Source organism: Stegostoma tigrinum, chromosome 5 (genome assembly GCF_030684315.1).
Source record: "Stegostoma tigrinum isolate sSteTig4 chromosome 5, sSteTig4.hap1, whole genome shotgun sequence".
Taxonomy (NCBI): domain Eukaryota; kingdom Metazoa; phylum Chordata; class Chondrichthyes; order Orectolobiformes; family Stegostomatidae; genus Stegostoma; species Stegostoma tigrinum.
In genome coordinates this window covers 126,582,083-126,600,328 of record NC_081358.1, presented here as the reverse complement: position 1 = coordinate 126,600,328, position 18,246 = coordinate 126,582,083, and positions in this window count along the sequence as shown.

Below are 18,246 nucleotides of genomic sequence, written 5' to 3'. Positions count from 1 at the left end.
TTTGAGGAAGGTATCTGGTCCCAAAATGTAACTCTGCTTTCTCTCCACAGATGCTGTCAGATATGCTGAGCTTTTTCCAGCAATTACTGTTTCTGTTTTGGATATATTGATGTTTTGCTCTGACTTGCACAGAATTTTGCACTTAGTTTCTAAACTTAAGCCACATATGATGATTACTTAAGGGAAGGTTGGCACACATATGAAACAGAAAGAAATTGGTTGATGGTTAGATCATTAGATCATAAGAAATAGGAAGAATGGACCTTTTTGCTGCTGGAACCTGTGGTGTCTTGCAGTAAAATCATGTGTAATCGGCAAAATCGATCACAGATGTGACTCTGGTCTTAAATCCACATTGCTGCCTGTTCCACACAATCTTCGACTCCCTCACAGATCAAAAATCCATTTGAATATATTCAAGACTGGTCAATGACTGAGAACCTATTGCTCTCTGTAGATGGAAACACTAAAAATGAATAAACTTTTGAGAGACAAAATTCTGCCTCCTCTAATGAGAATGCTTTCAGTTGTTTCAGCGGCAGGAGTCCGGGAGAGAGCGTGAGAGCAGCCTGGGAAGGTAAGCTTTTCGATTATAAAAGTCTTATCTTGCGTGACTGCGGCCTTTCAGCTGTTTCAGCGGTGGGAGTCTGGGAGAAAACAGCCTGGGAAGGCAAGCTTCTTGATTATAAAAGTCTTACCTCACATGACTGTGGCCTTTCAGTTGTTTCAGCGGCAGGAGTCCGGGAGAAAACGCGAGGGCAGCCTGGGAAGGTAAGGTTCCATCCAATAAATTTGTAGGGGAGTCCATCATCAGGGGGATAGACAATATCGTCTGCGAGCAGGATAGAGAATCCGCATGGTGTGTTGTCCGCCCAGTGCCATGGTGTGAGACATCTCTGACCGGCTTGAGAGGATTCTAGAGAGGGAGGGGGAGGATGCAGTTGTTGTGGTCTACGTAGATACCAGCAACATAGGCAGGACTAGGAAAAAAGACCTGTTCAGGATTATGAAAAGCTAAGAACAAAATTTTTAAAAAACAGGTCTTCAAGGGTCATAACCTCCGGATTGCTGCCCGAGCCATTGCAAATTGGCTTAGGAAGGCAAGGATCAGGGAAGTAAACACGTGGCTAAAAGAGTGGTGTAAAAAGAGGGATGGTTACAGGATGGTCATGACTGGGAGTTAAATATCCAGGGGGTATCAAACTGTTCGGAAGGACCGACAGGAAGGTAAGGGAGGTGGTGTTGCTCTGATTTTTAAGGATGATATCAGGCTGGTAGTGAGAGATGATATCGTAAAAACACATTTTGTTGTTTACTGTGGATAGTAAAGTTTTCTCCAGAGTTCCTGATTCAGCTAAGTCATTAGTAACTAAGTCATTGGTCACTATACCAATTTATTCTGACTGTATGCATTCTGCCTATTAACCAGTCTTCAGTACATCCTAGTATATTGCTCTCAGTTCACTGCAACTTAATTTTATGGTATCCTGTGTGAAATGTTACCAACAGCCTTCTTAAAGTATAAATACCCCACACTCACTGGCTCCCACTTCTTGATTCTGCTAGCAATATCCTTAAAAAATACATCAAGTTTCTCAAATATAACTTCCCCTCAATAAGTCATCTGTTCTGCCCAATTGGACATTTATTTTCTAAACATCCAGTAATGACATCCTTTACAGTAGTTATGTAAAAGGACAGACCTGATCTAAAAATTAAATTTCTAAATTGACAGAAGGCTAATTTTGACAGTATTAGGCAAGACCTTTCAAACAATGATTGGGAGAGGCGATTCACAGGTAAAGGGATGGTTGGAAAGTGGAAGGCCTTCAAAAATGACATAACAAGAGTCCAGAGGCAGTGTGTACCTGTTAGCGTGAGGCTGGTAGATGTAGAGAACGCTAGATGTCTGAAGAAATTGAGGCTCTGGTCAAGAAAAAGGATAAGGCAAATAGCTGAGATTGAGTGAATCACTTCAGGAGTAAAAGAGCAGTAGAAGTACACTAAAGGGAAATTAGGAGGGTAAAAAGAGAACATGAGAAAGCTTTGGCAAATAGGATTAAGGATAATCCAAAGAGATTCTACAAATACTTAAAGGACAAAAGGATGACTAGGGAGAGAATAGGTTCACTTAAAGTTCAACAAGGCTGCCTACGTTTGGAACCACAGAAGATGGGTGAGATACTAAATGAGTTTTTTGCATCAGTATTTACTGTGGAGAAGGATACGGAAGCAAGAACTTGAAGAATAAACAGTGATATCTCAAAATACATAAATGCAAATAAATCCCTGGGATGTGATCAAGTGGTTCATAGAACTTTGTGGGAAGCCAGTAAAGTGATTGCTGGAATCCTTGCTGAGTTATTTTTATCATCGATAGCCATGGGTGAGGTGTTGGAAGAGAGAAGGCTGACTGATGTGGTGCCATTATTTAAGAAAGGTGGTTAGGAAAGGTCAGGGAACTCTTGACCAATAAGCCTGACATCAGTGGTCAGTAAATTGTTGGATTACAGCATTACAGCACAGTACAGGCCCTTCCGCCCTCGATGTTGTGCCGACCTGTCATACCGATCTCAAACCCATCTAACCTACACTATTCCATGTACGTCCATATGCTTATCCAATGACAACTTAAATGTACCTAAAGTTGGTGAATCTACTACCGTTGCAGGCAAAGTGTTCCATTCCCTTACTACTCTCTGAGTAAAGAAACTACCTCTGACAGCTGTCCTATATCTTTCACCCCTCAATTTAAAGCTATGCCCCCTCATGCTCGCCGTCACCATCCTAGGAAAAAGGTTCTCCCTATTCACCCTATCTAACCCTCTGATTATTTTATATGTTTCAATTAAGTCACCTCTCAACCTTCTTCTCTCTAATGAAAACAGCTTCAAGTCCCTCAGCCTTTCCTCGTAAGACCTTCGCTCCATACCAGGTAATATCCTAGTAAATCTCCTCTGCACCCTTTCCAAAGATTCCACATCCTTCTTATAATGCGGTGACCAGAACTGTACGTAATACTCCAAGTGCGGCCGCACCAGAGTTTTGTACAGCTTCACCATAACCTCTTGGTTCCGGAACTCGATCCCTCTATTAATAAAAGCTAAAACATTGTATGCCTTCTTAACAGCCCTGTCAACCTGGGTGGCAACTTTCAAGGATCTGTGTACGTGGACACCGAGATCTGTCTGCTCATCTACACTACTAAGAATCTTACCATTAGCCTTGTACTTTGCCTTCTGGTTACTCCTACCAAAGTGCATCACCTCACACTTGTCTGCATTAAACTCCATTTGCCACCTCTCAGCCCAGCTCTGCAGCTTATCTATGTCTCTCTGCAACCTACAGCATCCTTCGTCACCATCCACAACTCCACCGACCTGAGTGTCGTCTGCAATTTTACTAACCCATCCTTCTACGCCCTCATCCAGGTCATTTATAAAAATGACAAACTGCAGTGGACCCAACACCGACCCTTGTGGTACACCACTAGTAACTGGTCTCCAGGATGAACATTTCCCATCAGGTACCACCCTCTGTCTTCTTTCAGCAAGCCAATTTCCGATCCAAACTGCTATATCTTCCACAGTTCCATTCCTCCGCATTTTGTACAATAGCCTATTGTGGGGAACCTTAGCGAACACCTTGCTGAAATCCATATACACCACATCAACCGGGTTACTCTCATCTACCTGTTTGGTCACCTTCTCAAAGAACTCAATGAGGTTTGTGTGGCACGACCTTCCCTTCACAAAACCGTGCTCACTTACCCTAATCAATTTATTCTTTTCCAGATATTTGTAAATTCTATCCCTTATAACCTTTTCCAACACTTTACCAACAAGTGAGGTAAGGCTCACTGGTCTATAATTACCAGGGTTGTCTCTACTCCCCTTCTTGAACAGGGGAACCACATTTGCTATCCTCCAGTCATCTGGCACTATTCCTGTGGACAATGACGAGTCAAAGATCAATGCCAAAGGCTCGGCAATCTCCTCCCTGGCTTCCCAGAGGATCCGAGGATAAATCCCATCTGGCCCAGGGGACATATCTATCTTCACCCTCTGAAGGATTCTAATACCTCTTCCTTATGAACCTCAATCCCACCTAGTCTAGTAGCCTGTATCTCAGTATTCTCCTCGACAACATTGTTGTTTTCTAGAGTGAATACTGTTGAAAAATATTCATTTAGCGCTTCCCCTATCTCATCTGACTCCACACACAACTTACCACTACCATCCTTGATTGGGCCTAATCTTACTTTCGTCATTCTTTTATTCCTTAAATACCTATAGAGAACCTTAGGGTTTACCCTGATCCTATCCGCCAACAACTTCTCACGTCTCCTCCTGGCTCTTCTGAGCTCGCTCTTTAAGTCTTTCCTGGCTACCTCGTAGCCCTCAAGTGCCCTAACTGAGCCTTCACATCTCATCCTAACATAAGCCTTCTTCTTCCTCTTGACCAGAGATTCCACCTCCTTCGTAAACCACGGCTCCTGCACTCTACAGCTTCCTCCCTCCCTGACAGGTACATACTTATCTAGGACACACAGGAGCTTTTCCTTGAATAAGCTCCACATTTCTAATGTGCCCATCCCCTGCAGTTTTCTTCCCCATCCTATGCTCTCTAAATCTTGCCTAATCTCATTGTAATTGCCTTTACCCAGCTCAAACTCTTGCCCAGTGGTATACACCTATCCCTTTCCATCACTAAAGTAAACATAACAGAATTGTGATCGCTATCACCAAAGTGATCACCTACTTCCAAATCTAACACCTGGCCAGGCTCATTACCCAGTACCAAATCTAATGTGGCTTTGCCCCTTGTTGGCCTATCTATATATTGTGTCAAGAAGCCCTCCTGCACACACTGGACAAAAACTGACCCATCTATAGTACTCAAACTATAGTGTTCCCAGTCAATATTTGGAAAGTTGAAGTCCCCCATGACAACAACCTGTCTCTCTCACTCTTATCGAGAATCATCTTTGCTATCCTTTCCTCTACATCTCTGGAACTATTCGGAGGCCTATAGAAAACTCCCAACAGGGTGACCTCTCTTTCCTGTTTCTAACCTCAGCCCATACTACCTCAGTTGACGAGTCCCCAAACATCCTTTCTGCAACTGTAACACTGTCCTTGACCAACAATACCACACCTCCGCCCCTTTTACCATCTTCTCTGTTCTTACTGAAACATCTAAATCCCGGAACCTGCAACAACCATTCCTGTCCCTGCTCTATCCATGTCTCCGAAATGGCCACAACATCGAAGTCCCATGTACTAACCCATGCTGCAAGTTCACCCACCTTATTCCGGACGCTCCTGGCATTGAAGTAGACACACTTCAGACCAACTTCTTGCTTGCCGGTGCCATCTTGCTTCCCTGAAACTTTATTTCGGACCACCCTACTCTCAACCTTTTCTATAGTCGAACTACAATTTTGGTGCCCATCCCCCTGCTGAATTAGTTTAAACCCACCCGAACAGCCTTAGCAAATTTCCACCCCAGGATATCGGTACCCCTCTGGTTCAGGAGAAGACCATCTTGCTTGTAGAGGTCCCACCAACCCCAGAAAGAGCCCCAATTATCCAAGAATCCAAAACCCTCCCTCCTGCACCATCTCTGTAGCCACGTGTTCAACTCCTCTCCCTCCCTATTCCGCGCCTCACTAGCATTGGCATGGGCAACAAACCAGAGAGAACAACTCTGTTCGTCCTAGCTCTCAGCTTCCATCCTAGCTCCCTGAATTTCTGCGTTAAATCCCCATCTCTCCTCCTACCTATGTCGTTGGTGCCAATGTAGACCACGACTTGGGGCTGCTCCCCCTCCCCCTTAAAGATCCCAAAAACACGATCAGAGACATCACGCACCCTGGCACCTGGGAGGCAACACACCAACCGTGAGTCTCTCTCGTCCCCACAGAACCTCCTATCTGTCCCCCTAACTATGGAGTCCCCAATGACTACTGCTCTGCTTCTCTTCCCCCTTCCCTTCTGAGCAGCAGGGACAGACTCTGTGCCAGAGACCTGTGCCCCACTGCTTTCCCCTGCTAAGTCCCCCTCCGCCAACAGTATCCAAAATGGTATACTTATTGTTGAGGGGAATGGCCACAGGGGATCCCTGCACTGCCTGCGGGTTCCTTTTCCGTCCTCTTACTGTAACCCACCTGCCTTTTTCCTGTACTTGAGGAGTGACTACCTCCCTGTAACTCCTCTCAATAACCCCCTCTGCCTCCCGAATGGTCCGAAGTTCATCCAGCTCCAGCTCCAGTTCCCTAACGCGGTTTTCAAGGAGCTGGAATTGGGTCCACTTCCCGCAGATGTAGTCAGTAGGGACACTAGTGGTGACCCTTATCTCCCACGTTCTGCAGGAGGAACATTCAACTACCCTGACCTCCGTTCCCATTATTCTAAATTCACAAGACTTTAAAAATAAAGAATAAAAAATAAACTTGTTACTTACCAATCAGGCACACAGAACCTTTTTTTTTGGTTCGAGGAGGAGGATGGCTGGGAGACACTACCCGGGCAGTGTTTCAGGTAACGCAACCACACAAATATATTACCTCACTCACTCACCAGTCCCGTGTCCGCTCCTGCTTAGCGTCCCTCCGCCAATTCACGAGGTAAGCTTTTTATAGGTTCAAAAACAGTGACTCACCGGCTTCCCAACAGGCTCCTACTCCAAGCTCCCGCTCGCGCTGCTGCTGCAACCAGAAATGGAAGGCACTGGCACTCAAGGTAAGCTTTTTAAAGATTCAAAAACAGTGACTCACCGGCTTCCTGACAGGCTCCTGCTCCAAGCTCCCGCAAGTTTGCAGATGACACTAAGGTGAGTGATAGAGCAAAATGTGCAGAAGACACTGAAAGTCTGCAGAGAGATATAGTCAAAGTGAGTGGGCAAAGGTCTGTCAGATGGAGTACAATGTTCCTAAGTGTGAAGTCATCCATTTGGGTAGGAATAACAGCAAAACAGACAATGTTTTAAATGGTAAAGAATTGCAGCAGGCTGCTGTGCAGAGGGACTTGGGTGCCCTTGTGCATGAATCGTTAAAAGTAGGATTGCAGGTGCAGCAGTTAATTAAAAAGGCAAATAGAATTTTGTCTGCCATTGCTCGAGGGACGGAGTTTAAAAACAGGGAGGATCTGCTGCAACTGTATAGGGTCCTGGTGAGACCACACCTGGAGTACTGTGTGCAGTTTTGGTCTCCTTACTTGAGAAGTGATATATTAGCAATAGAAGGGGTACAGAGGAGATTCACTCGGTTGATTCCAGAAGAATGAGGGGAGATCTCATAGAAACGTAAAAGATTACGAAGGGAATAGATAAGGTGGAAACAGGGAGGTTGTTTCCGCTTGCAGGTGAAACTAGGACGAGAGGGTGTTGCTTCAAAATGAAGGGAAGCAGATGTAGGACTGAGGTCAGGAGGAACTTCTTCACCCAAAGGGTTGCGAATCCATGGAATTCCCTGCGCACTGAAGCAGTTGAAGCTACCTCGCTGAATGTTTTTAAGGCAAGGCTGGATAAATTTTTGAATAGTAAAGAAATTAAACGTTATGGTAAGTGGGGAGGTAAGTGGAGCTGAGTCTCAAAAAGATCAGCCATGATCTTATTAAATGGCGGGGCCGGCTTGAGGGAACAGATGGCATACTCCTGCTCCTAGTTTTCATGTTCTTATGTTCTAATGCCCTTACAGTTTTGCTGTGACGCATATTCCTGCAACGCGAATTTTGTATAAAATGACTAACAAATAGGGAAACCCCGTTTCTAAAGTGCAAACTTGTGTTGGCTGTAACACAATTCCATCAGTGCGCAGAGGAGTAAGTGTCAACATGACACGATTGTATTGCGGGCTTTGTCCTGAATACATGCAATGTTTGTGCCAAAAGAGTCCTGCTCTGGCATCACATGATTATTTCATAGACTTTGTCTTGAATATGCGCAGAGTTAGCACCGAAAGAGTCTATGTACCAGCATCACATAATCATTTCAGAGACTTCGGCGTGAAGCACTTTCTGTGAGAGATACAGAACTTCATGATTTATTGGGTTTTTTTGCAAATTCTGCCATGTTACCAACAAAAATGTGAGGACAAAATGACAAGAATGTAAAAGAACAACTTTCACACTGGAAGAGAAGCTGGATGTTATAAAGTGCTCTGAGCATAATAAGAGAACATATGATGTAGTTTGCATAACATGAATAAAGGAGTCTACCTTATACACTATTAGAGGCAATGCAGAAAAGACTGAAGCAAGCTGTATTGCTGGGAAAATCTGAGTGCGAGCAAATCTGTGAGGTCACAGACAAAGGAACTTGAGGAGATGGAGCAGATTCTAAGTGTGTGGGTAGAAGATCAAATGAAAAAGCAATCTGGGCCCACCTTTCTCACCATAAAAGAGAAAGCCTTATTAATTTTGAAGATCTAGCAAAAAAAGGTGAAAATCCCACAGATGTGCCTGCCTTTAGTGCTAACACTGGCTGGTTTGCTGGTTTTACAAACTGCTATGCTTTCCATAACGTAAAGTTATGTGGCAAAGCTGCTAGTGCAGACAAGGAACATAGATGGCATTTTCTCCCATCGTAAAAAGATTCAATCATGAAAAAGGCTACGACTTAGATCAAGTTTTCAATTTGGAAGAGACGGGTTTATACTGGAGCAAACGCCATCAAGAACCTACATTTCTGTGGATGAAGCACACGCTTCAGGCTTTAAGGTGGCAAAGGATCGTATGACTGCTGCTAGGTGCCAATGCCAGTCTTAGTGAATTAGTAAATCTTAAGCCTGTCTTGGTGAACCACTCTGCCAACCCAAAAGCCGTGAAAGGTTACCTTAGTCTACTCTAAGCATCTACTTTAGGTCCAGCAAAAGAGGTTGGATGATGGGGCAATTTTTCTTCTGACCTTATTGGTGATGTTTTGAAACATGTTTTTATAAAGTATTGTAGGAAAAAAAGTTGGATTTTAAGAGTCTCCTCATCCTGGACAATGCGCCAAAGCATCCTCCCACCATTGGTGAGCTTTCTGAAAACATCAAAGTGCTATTTCTAACCCCGATTTAACATCAAGAATGCAACTGTCATTGTCGTGGAGGCCTAGGATTACTGTTGGCAAGGTCTGCTTGCATGCAGTTTGGCGGAAGTTTCTATCATATTTTTTTCAAGATTTTAAAGGCTTTGATCTGTCAGAGGAGCTCCCAAGAATCAAAGAACATTGTGTTGATCTCGCAAAGCAAGTTGGATTTGAAGAAGTGGCAAGTGAAGATGTTGAAGAACTGCTTGAATCCCACTCTGTACAGCAGATATACAGCAACTTGTCGCTGAGGGGTAAGTGGAAGCTGGAGATAAAGATGGAGTCCAGATGCGGCACCACAGGAGCTTTCCACTTCTGTTTTGTCTCCTATTCTGAGGGAAATTGAGAAGCAGTTGCAGCTCTTAGAGGACAATGATTACAATGCAGAGCACAGCAGGTAACAGTTCTTTTTTTCTTTATTCATTCATGAGATGAGGGCATTGCTGGCCAGGCAGCATTTATTGCTCATCCCTAATTGCCCAGAGGGCAGTTTAGAGTCAACCACATTGCTGCGGGTCTAGACTCACATGTAGGCCCGACCAGGTAGGATGACAGTTTCCTTCCCTAAAGGACATTAGAGAACGAGATGGGTTTTTCCGACAACCAACCAACGTGTTCAGGGTCATCATTAGATTCTTAATTCCAGGTATTTTATTGGATTCAAATTCCACCATCTGCCCTGACAGGATTCGAAGCTGGGTCTCCAGAATGTTGTCTGGATCTCTGGCTTACCAGACCAGTGATAATACCACTGGGCCATTGCCTCCCCATGGAATTATTTCTTATTTGGCACCCAATGAACAACTTTTTCATGAAAGAAGAAAAAGGGCAAAGCAGCAAAAGCTGAATGTCTTTCTTAAGCCAACCCACAAGAAACAGAAGACAATGAACCACAATCATCCACTTCTGGAATAACCATTTTTCCCCCTAACCCTTCAACCACAACTGCTTCTGAAGGTGATGATGATGATGATGGTGACAACCCTCATCCCCTGCATTAACACAGCAACCTTGAAACCCCCTTCCCACATCAAGTCATCGTGACATTTTTTCAAGGTAAGGTGTTAAATTTACTTTTATTTCATTCCCAGATATGAATAAACTGTGCTGTCCTTTGTGATAAGCTGTTGAGTGATTTTTGCGTGATTTTGAGTGATATATTTTGGTGGTCTGTCCCTAACCATGCTTTTCCCATGGGCCCCGTTATTTCCAAAGTGTGATTTTCTATTACGCGACATTGCGCATGAACACAACTATTGTGTTATAGCAGAACCGACTTGTACTTTTAAATAATGTTTCCTAGTTCTGGATTTCTTGTCATTTACCCTGTAAAGCTTCCTCAGAATTTATGTTTCAAGAAGTTTAACTTGCATTCTCCAAAACTTCAGTCAGTCTAATCCAATTTGCTGAACCTTTCTCACCAGACAACCCCTGCATCCCAGGAAAAATGAGATGTGATGCACTTGGAAATGACTAACAAGACAAGGGATTACATGACAAATGGTAGAAACTTAGAAAGTACTGAAGACAGAAGACCTTGGTATGCATATCCACAGATCTCCAAAGATAGCAGGGGAGATGGTTAAGGTGGTTAAGAAGCCATTAGGGTACTTGTCTTTAAGATCCAAATCATAGAATACAAGAACAAGAAGGTGACTCGGATCTGTATAGATACCGATTGGGCCTCAACTAGAGTACTGTATGCAGTTCTGATGATATTACAGGAAGAATATGATTAAATGAGCGAGGGGCAAAGGAAATTTATCAGGATGAGGCTGTACTGGGGGGGGGGGGGGGCTGGTGATTAAGATATGGGGTAAGTTTAGAAAGGCTATGGCTGTTTGTCTTGGAACATGAAATGGTGGCACAGAACTGAACAGAGGTGTATAAGATTATGAGGGCCATAAAATGGGTGTGTAAGTGAAGGCATTTTTTTCCAATAGTACGGGGATCAATAATAAAGGGTATAGATTTAGGGTAGCAGGTAGAACGTTAAGAGGAGAGTTGAGGATTTTTTTTCCATTCTGAGCTGCTGGGATTGCTTTAAACTAACATGGCAGGGATGTGGAAACTGAAATGGAATAGTGGAGAAGAAAATTAGATTCATAACATACTTGGAGGTATACTTGTCATTTGTCAAGAGAATAATAAGCTAATAGGTGAAGTCAGAGTAAGGGACAAAGAAATTAAGCCAAGGTCAAGGTTACTGTGCAGGTATGTGATTGCACAGAGTAAATGAGATTGATGCAGATTATATAGCAACATGATGTTTTAGCAATAACAGAGACCCCACTCGAGGAAGAGCAAGATGGCTACTAAAACTCCTGGATCAAAGGTTTGCATAAAAAAAAGAAAACTGAAGAGGAGAGGCAGTAACAGTGGTGAAGGAGAGCAGTGCAGTGCTGGAGAAAGAGGATGTTTCAGAGCTTTCAAATACTGAATTGATTTGGCTAGGCTAAGGAACAAAAAGTGTATAATCATTTGGTCATACAACATGGAAACAGACCTTTTGGTCCAACTCGTCCATGCCGACCAGGTATCCGAAACCAAACTAGTCCCATTTAATTAAATTGTTTAATTCATTCACAGCACGTGGGCATCGTTGTCTAGGCCAGCATTTTTGCTTATCCCTGATTAGAACACTGTTGTGGGTGTGGAGTCATTTGTAGGCCAGACCAGGTGAGGATGGCAGTTTTGTTCCGTAAAGGTTATTAGGAAATCAGATGGGTTTTTCCTGACAATAAGCAATGGTTTCCCAGTCATTGTTAGATCCTTAATTCTAAAACCTGGGTTGCCAGAACATTATCTGCCTCTCTGGATTAATAGTCCAGCAATAATACCACTAGGCCATTGGCTCCCTTAATTTGCCTGTGTTTGGCCCACGTCCCTCTAAAACTTTCCTGATCATGTACCTGTCCAAATGTCTTTCAAATGTTGTAATTGTACTGGCCTAGGCCGCTTCCCCTGACAGTTCATTCCATACACACACCATCCTCTGTGTGAAAAAGCTGCCTCAGGTCCCTCTTAAATCTCAAACCCCACCCCCTACCAGACCCAGCAACATGCTTGTAATATTTTCCTGTGTCCTTTCGAGTTTAACAACAACCTTCATTTAGCAGGGTGACCAGAATTATATGCAGTATTCCAAAAGTAGCCTCACCAATGTCCTGCACGGCTGCAACATGACGTCCCAACTCCTGTATCCAATACTCAGACCAATGAAGATAAGCATGCCAAACACCTTCTTCACTACACAAAGCAAGAGCTGGAGAGTCATCTAGACTTCAAAACGTTAGCTTGCTTTCTCTCCATGGATTGTGCAAACAAAGAAAACAATACTGTCACCAAAAGCTTTCAAAATTAATAAAGAAGCAGTCTTGTATAGACTGTTCTACATAATGTTGACAAGAAACCAGAAGCAGATGACATGCATCCAACAATATTGAAGGAAGTGAAAGTGGAAATTGTGGGGATACTGACCATGAACTCTCAGGCCTTCCTAGATTCAAGAGAGGTGTTAGAAGACTGGAGAATTTCAAATATCGCAGCCTCATTCAAGAAAGGTTGTAAAGATAATCTGATAATTACGGACTAGTCAGTTTAACTTCTGTGCTTGCAAGTTTATGGGAAAAATTACTTGGTAGTCAATGGAAAAAGGTTGGTTGAGTAGGAAGTGGTGGCAAGGATTTATAAAAGGGAAATAAGATATCACTAATTTGCTGGAGTTTTTTGAAGAGGTAGCCAGGGGTTTGATGAGGTTAATATTGTTGACGTGGTATTATTGGATTTCCAGAAGGCTTTTTATGTAGTGCCACACAAAAGACTTGTGAAAAAAAGTTATAGGTCATGGTATAAAAGGGACAGTAGTAATGTGAATACAGATATTTTCTAATAAACTTGTTCACAGATGTTATGACACACCTGCGATCAGGCGGGAATTGAATCCAGGCCTCTTGGTCCAGAGATGTAGACGCTGCACAAGAACCTGTAGGACTGTGGAAACAAAACTGGCTGAGTAATCAGAAAAGATGAGTCATAGTCAATAGATATTTTTCAGGCTGGAGGAAGGTCTAAAGTGAAGTTCCCCAGAGGTCAGTATCGGAACCTTACCTTACCCTCATATCGATGATCTGGATCTTGGTGGATAGTGATAATTTTAAAGTTTATAGATGACACTAGACTTGGAAGAATTGGAAACTGTTTCCACATATTATGGATAATAAAATGTGAGGCTGGATGAACACAGCAGGCCAAGCAGCATCTCAGGAGCACAAAAGCTAATCCAAGATAATAAAATGTGAGGCTTGGGAACCCTGCAGCCTAATGGTATCAATGTGGACTTCACCAGCTTCAAAATCTCCCCTTCCCCCACCGCATCCCTAAACCAGCCCAGTTCGTCCCCTCCCCCCACTGCACCACACAACCAGCCCAGCTCTTCCCCTCCACCCACTGCATCCCAAAACCAGTCCAACCTGTCTCTGCCTCCCTAACCTGTTCTTCCTCTCACCCATCCCTTCCTCCCACCCCAAGCCGCACCCCCATCTACCAACTAACCTCATCCCACCTCCTTGACCTGTCTGTCTTCCCTGGACTGACCTATCCCGTCCCTACCTCCCCACCTAAACTCTCTCCACCTATCTTCTTTTCTCTCCATCTTCGGTCCGCCTCCCCCTCTCTCCCTATTTATTCCAGAACCCTCACCCCATCCCCCTCTCTGATGAAGGATCTAGGCCCGAAACATAAACCTCCTCCCTCCACATATTATGGTATTACATAAGTGCTGTTTTAGATACTGTAGCAGGAGTTTCACTTCACTAGTGTTTTGGGTACTATATGAAAATCGGTTGTTTTTTCTCAATCTGTAAAGGAGCTTTTCTGGATGAATGGTATTTCACTTTTACAATCTGTTTAAAAATCTCTGTATCTGTGTTGTAAGTAGGCAGTTTGGATTATGCTATATAACGTTTTTTAAAAATGCTGATGATTATTGCTAAAGTAAGATCTGCAGCATTTTTACTTATATTTTAGCAAGATAACTACTTTGTTAAAACTAAAATAAAAGAAGGAAATGATCTATCAAGCCAGTTTCTGACTTAGAGAGACAGTAAGAACTGCCGATGCTGGAGAATCTGAGAATAACACAGTGTGAAGCTGGATGAACACAGCAGGCCATGCAGCATCAGAGGAGCAGGAAAGTTTGACGTTTTGGGTTGAGACCCTTCTTCACACCGTGTTAGTTCCTGACTTAGATCTGAATTGTTGGCACTAACATCACTAGAGATCATAACACAGTGTAAAGCTATAAAACACATTGATAAGTTAGTGCAGTCTGTGGACAAGTGGCAAATGAAGTTCAACGTGGACAAGTGTGAGGTGATATACTTTAGTACAAACAACAGAGACAGACGGTATAAAATAAACTGTACCATTCGATAAAGTGTGTGAAGCAGACAGAATTGGATGTAAATATAAGGACAGAGATTCACAGCTGTTATTAAAGTATACATTATTTTAGGCTCTATTAATAGGGGCTTGGAGTACAAGATGAGGAAAATTATATAAACTCATAGGTCATTATACAGACTTACCACGAATACTGTGGATAGTTCTTGGCAGTTCTACGTATGTGCATAGGGGGAGTGCAACAAATAACTGAGTGAATGATTTCATGGATAGGAAGGTTTAGTTAAAAGAAAAGTTTGGAAAAATAGTAGAGGCTGGGCTATTAAATGTATTCAAGACTGAGGTGGACAGATTTATGTGGAAGAGGGTAAGAGTTATGTGGAAAAGGGAGAAAAGTGGAGTTGAGGATTATCAGAATCAACCATGATTTCCTTGATTGGTAGAACTGACTTGATGGGCTGAATTACCTATTTCTGCAACGTATGTCTTATGGCCTAAAGTGTTACTTGGAAAGGAAGAAGTTGAGCCAAGATTTGATAGAAGTTTTCAAAATCATGAGGGATCTGGACAGAATAGATGTGGAGAGAAAAGAAAGAGTTCTGAAGAAGGATTACTGGACTTGGAACTGTAACTTTGTGTTCTCTCCACAGATGCTGCCAGATCTGCTGAGTTTCTCCAGCAATTTCTGTTTTTTCTGTAGGTGGGGAGAAACTTCCTGTTCGTAAGGAGGGTGGAAGACACAGTTTTAAATATTTCGGAAAAAAAATAAATGCAAGATGAGAAAATCACACAGTAAATATTTAGGGTAGGGAATGAGAGATAATGGGAACTGCAGATGCTGGAGATTCCAAGATAATAAAATGTGAGGCTGGATGAACACAGCAGGCCAAGCAGCATCTCAGGAGAATGCTGCTTGGCCTGCTGTGTTCATCCAGCCTCACATTTTATTATCTAGGGTAGGGAATGCACTGCCTGGAAGTGTGATGGAGGCAGGTTCAAATAAGACTTTCCAGGAAGCATTGGATTTTTAAAAAAACAAATTGAAACAACATGCATTGCTCTTAGGATAAATTGTGGATTGACTCTAAGTTAAAATGTTCTGCTGGAGAACCAATGCAGGTACAATGGATCAAATGGCCCCTTTCTGTAACAATTCTGTGATTCAGTACAGCAGTAATCAAGCACAGTTATTCCACCAACTTCTGTAAGTACTTCTCATCTTAAAATCATGATTAAATCACTCTTGCAGAACTTCCACCCTATGAGAAACAGGCAAAAATAATTTAATGGAAATGAAATATTGAATTTGCAATACTGAGGAATCAAGGAAACACATGAGTGAAAGTCCTGTCATTGCATTTAAACTAAATTAATGAGTATAAACCTGCCAGATTGTCATAACAGTCTTGCTGATTCACGTTGAAACTGTAGGAAAGGAAAACAATCTGGTCCATTTAAGACCATAAGACCATAAGATATAGAAGCAGGATTAGACCATTCAGATCATTGGGTCTGCTCTGCTATTCGATCACGATTGACACGTTTTTCAAATCCATTCTCCTTCCTTCTCTCCATAAGCCTAATCCCCTTACCAATCAAGAATCTATCTTAAAAACACTCAATGGCTTGGCCTCCACAGCCCTCAGAGGCAATGAATTCCACAGATCAACCATTCTCTGGCTAAGAAATTCCTCCTCATCTCACTTCTAAAGGTTTGTCCCTTCTCTCTGAGGTTGTGTCTTTGGGTCCCATACCTTCTACTAGTAGAAATATCTTGTCAACATCCGCTGTATCCAGGCCTTCCAGTATTCTGTATGTTCCAATCAGATTCCTCATCATCGTTCTAAACAGACCCAGAGACCTCAAACAGCCTTTCATCTCTGTGATCAATCTTGTAAACGTACTCTGTACTCCCTCCAAGGCTGGCACATCCTTTCTTAGATATGGGGTCCAAAATTGCTCAATATTCCAAATACGGTCAGATCAGAGTTTTACACAGCCTTAGCAGTTTATCTCTGTCCTTCTGTGCTAGCCCTCTTGAAATGACTGCTAACATTGTATTCGCCTTACTAACTTAACTTGCATCTTAATCTGAAGAGAATCCTGAACTAGTTTCCCAATTTCCTTTGTGCTTCAGATTTCCAAAGCATTTTCTCGTTTGAAAAAAAGTATGACTCTATTCTTCCTGCCAAAGTATATGACCTGACACTTTCCCACACAGTTTGTATCTGCCACTTCTTTGCCCACTCTCTTAGCCTGTCCAAGTCCTCTGCAGCCTCCCCACTTCCTCAACACTACCTGTTTCTCCACCTATCTCATGACAATTCAAACTTACCAACAGTACCCTCAGTTCTTTCATACAGATTGTTTATGTATAGTACAAATAGTTATGGTCCCAACACCGACCCCTGCAGAATTGCACTAATCACTGGCTGGCATCCTGAAAATGACCCCTTTATCCCCATTCTATGCTTTCTGCCAATCAATCAATCCTCTATCAATGCCAGTACCTTGCCCCTAACACCACAGGTTCTTGTTTATCAGCCTCCTGCGTGCACCCTGTAAAAAATCTTATGGATACGTGATTACAGGCAAAATGGTTCTCTGAAACACCTCTGAAATTACTGAGCAAGTGAAACATTTTTACCAAATCAAAATATAAGTGGAAAAAGAATACAACAGGACAGATCACTGAGCATTGACTTAGGGGCTGGAAATGAGAAAGGCACAGTCTCCCCCAATGACCCTGCAAAGTCTTCACAAGTATTTGGCATGTGCTGTCCCACTGGCAGGATAATCCACAAGAAGTGGCTGCCCATGATATACAATTGGGAGAGAATGGTTCTAACAGTCCACAACATTGGCTGTCCATTGCTCAGTATCAATCATGAGAAAATGTTTGATGCTTTCAACAAAAGTCAGTCTATGTGGCAACTTGGAACTTGTGTAGAGCAGCTGTCACCTCAATCGTATGTGCTGAATATAAACAACCATCGTGGCAATAAATATTGTGGCAATTGCAAACATCTACACACAAGCAGAGAGGTTATACCTTCGCGACAGCCATTTGGATATCCAAGCCTTGGTCCTACGCTGACTTGCTAGATGTGCTGTACAAGAATTACAATTCCGCCAACACTATCATTACTTCACCACATCGCTACTTCTGCTTCCACCCACATGACCGTTGCCATATACACACCCACTTGAGAGACAGTCTCTACCCCACTCCCAGCTCTAGCCTAACATTAAGCCCCAGCCCCAAACCCTGCCAGGCATTCACCATACCCTCCGTACTCCCCCTCTCTGAAATGTTTGGTTAATTGATGGTAATTTTCATTACTGACAATTCATATTGGGGAACTCAACTGATTAGACTTGGGCAAGGGAACCAACTAGTGGTCACCACCAACTGCCATTAACTGTTAGGGAGGGAACTCCAGGATTTTGATCCAATGACACTGGAGGAACTGTGGTATTTCTAAGACGGGACACTGAGTGGTTTGGTGAGGAAGTTTCAGGCGGTGACGTGCCCACACATCTACTGCCCTTGTCCTTCTGAATAGAAGTTGTAGTCAGTTTGGAACGTGCTGCCTATGGAGCCTCGCTGAATTTCTGCAATGCATCTTGTAGATAGTACACAATTATGTGACTAAGAGCAGGTGATAGTGGACATCTGTGGATGTGGTACTTCTCCATCACATGCAATGTTTCAAGAAGGCAGTTCACCATCACCCTTTTGTGAGCACTTAGGGATGGGTAATAAAT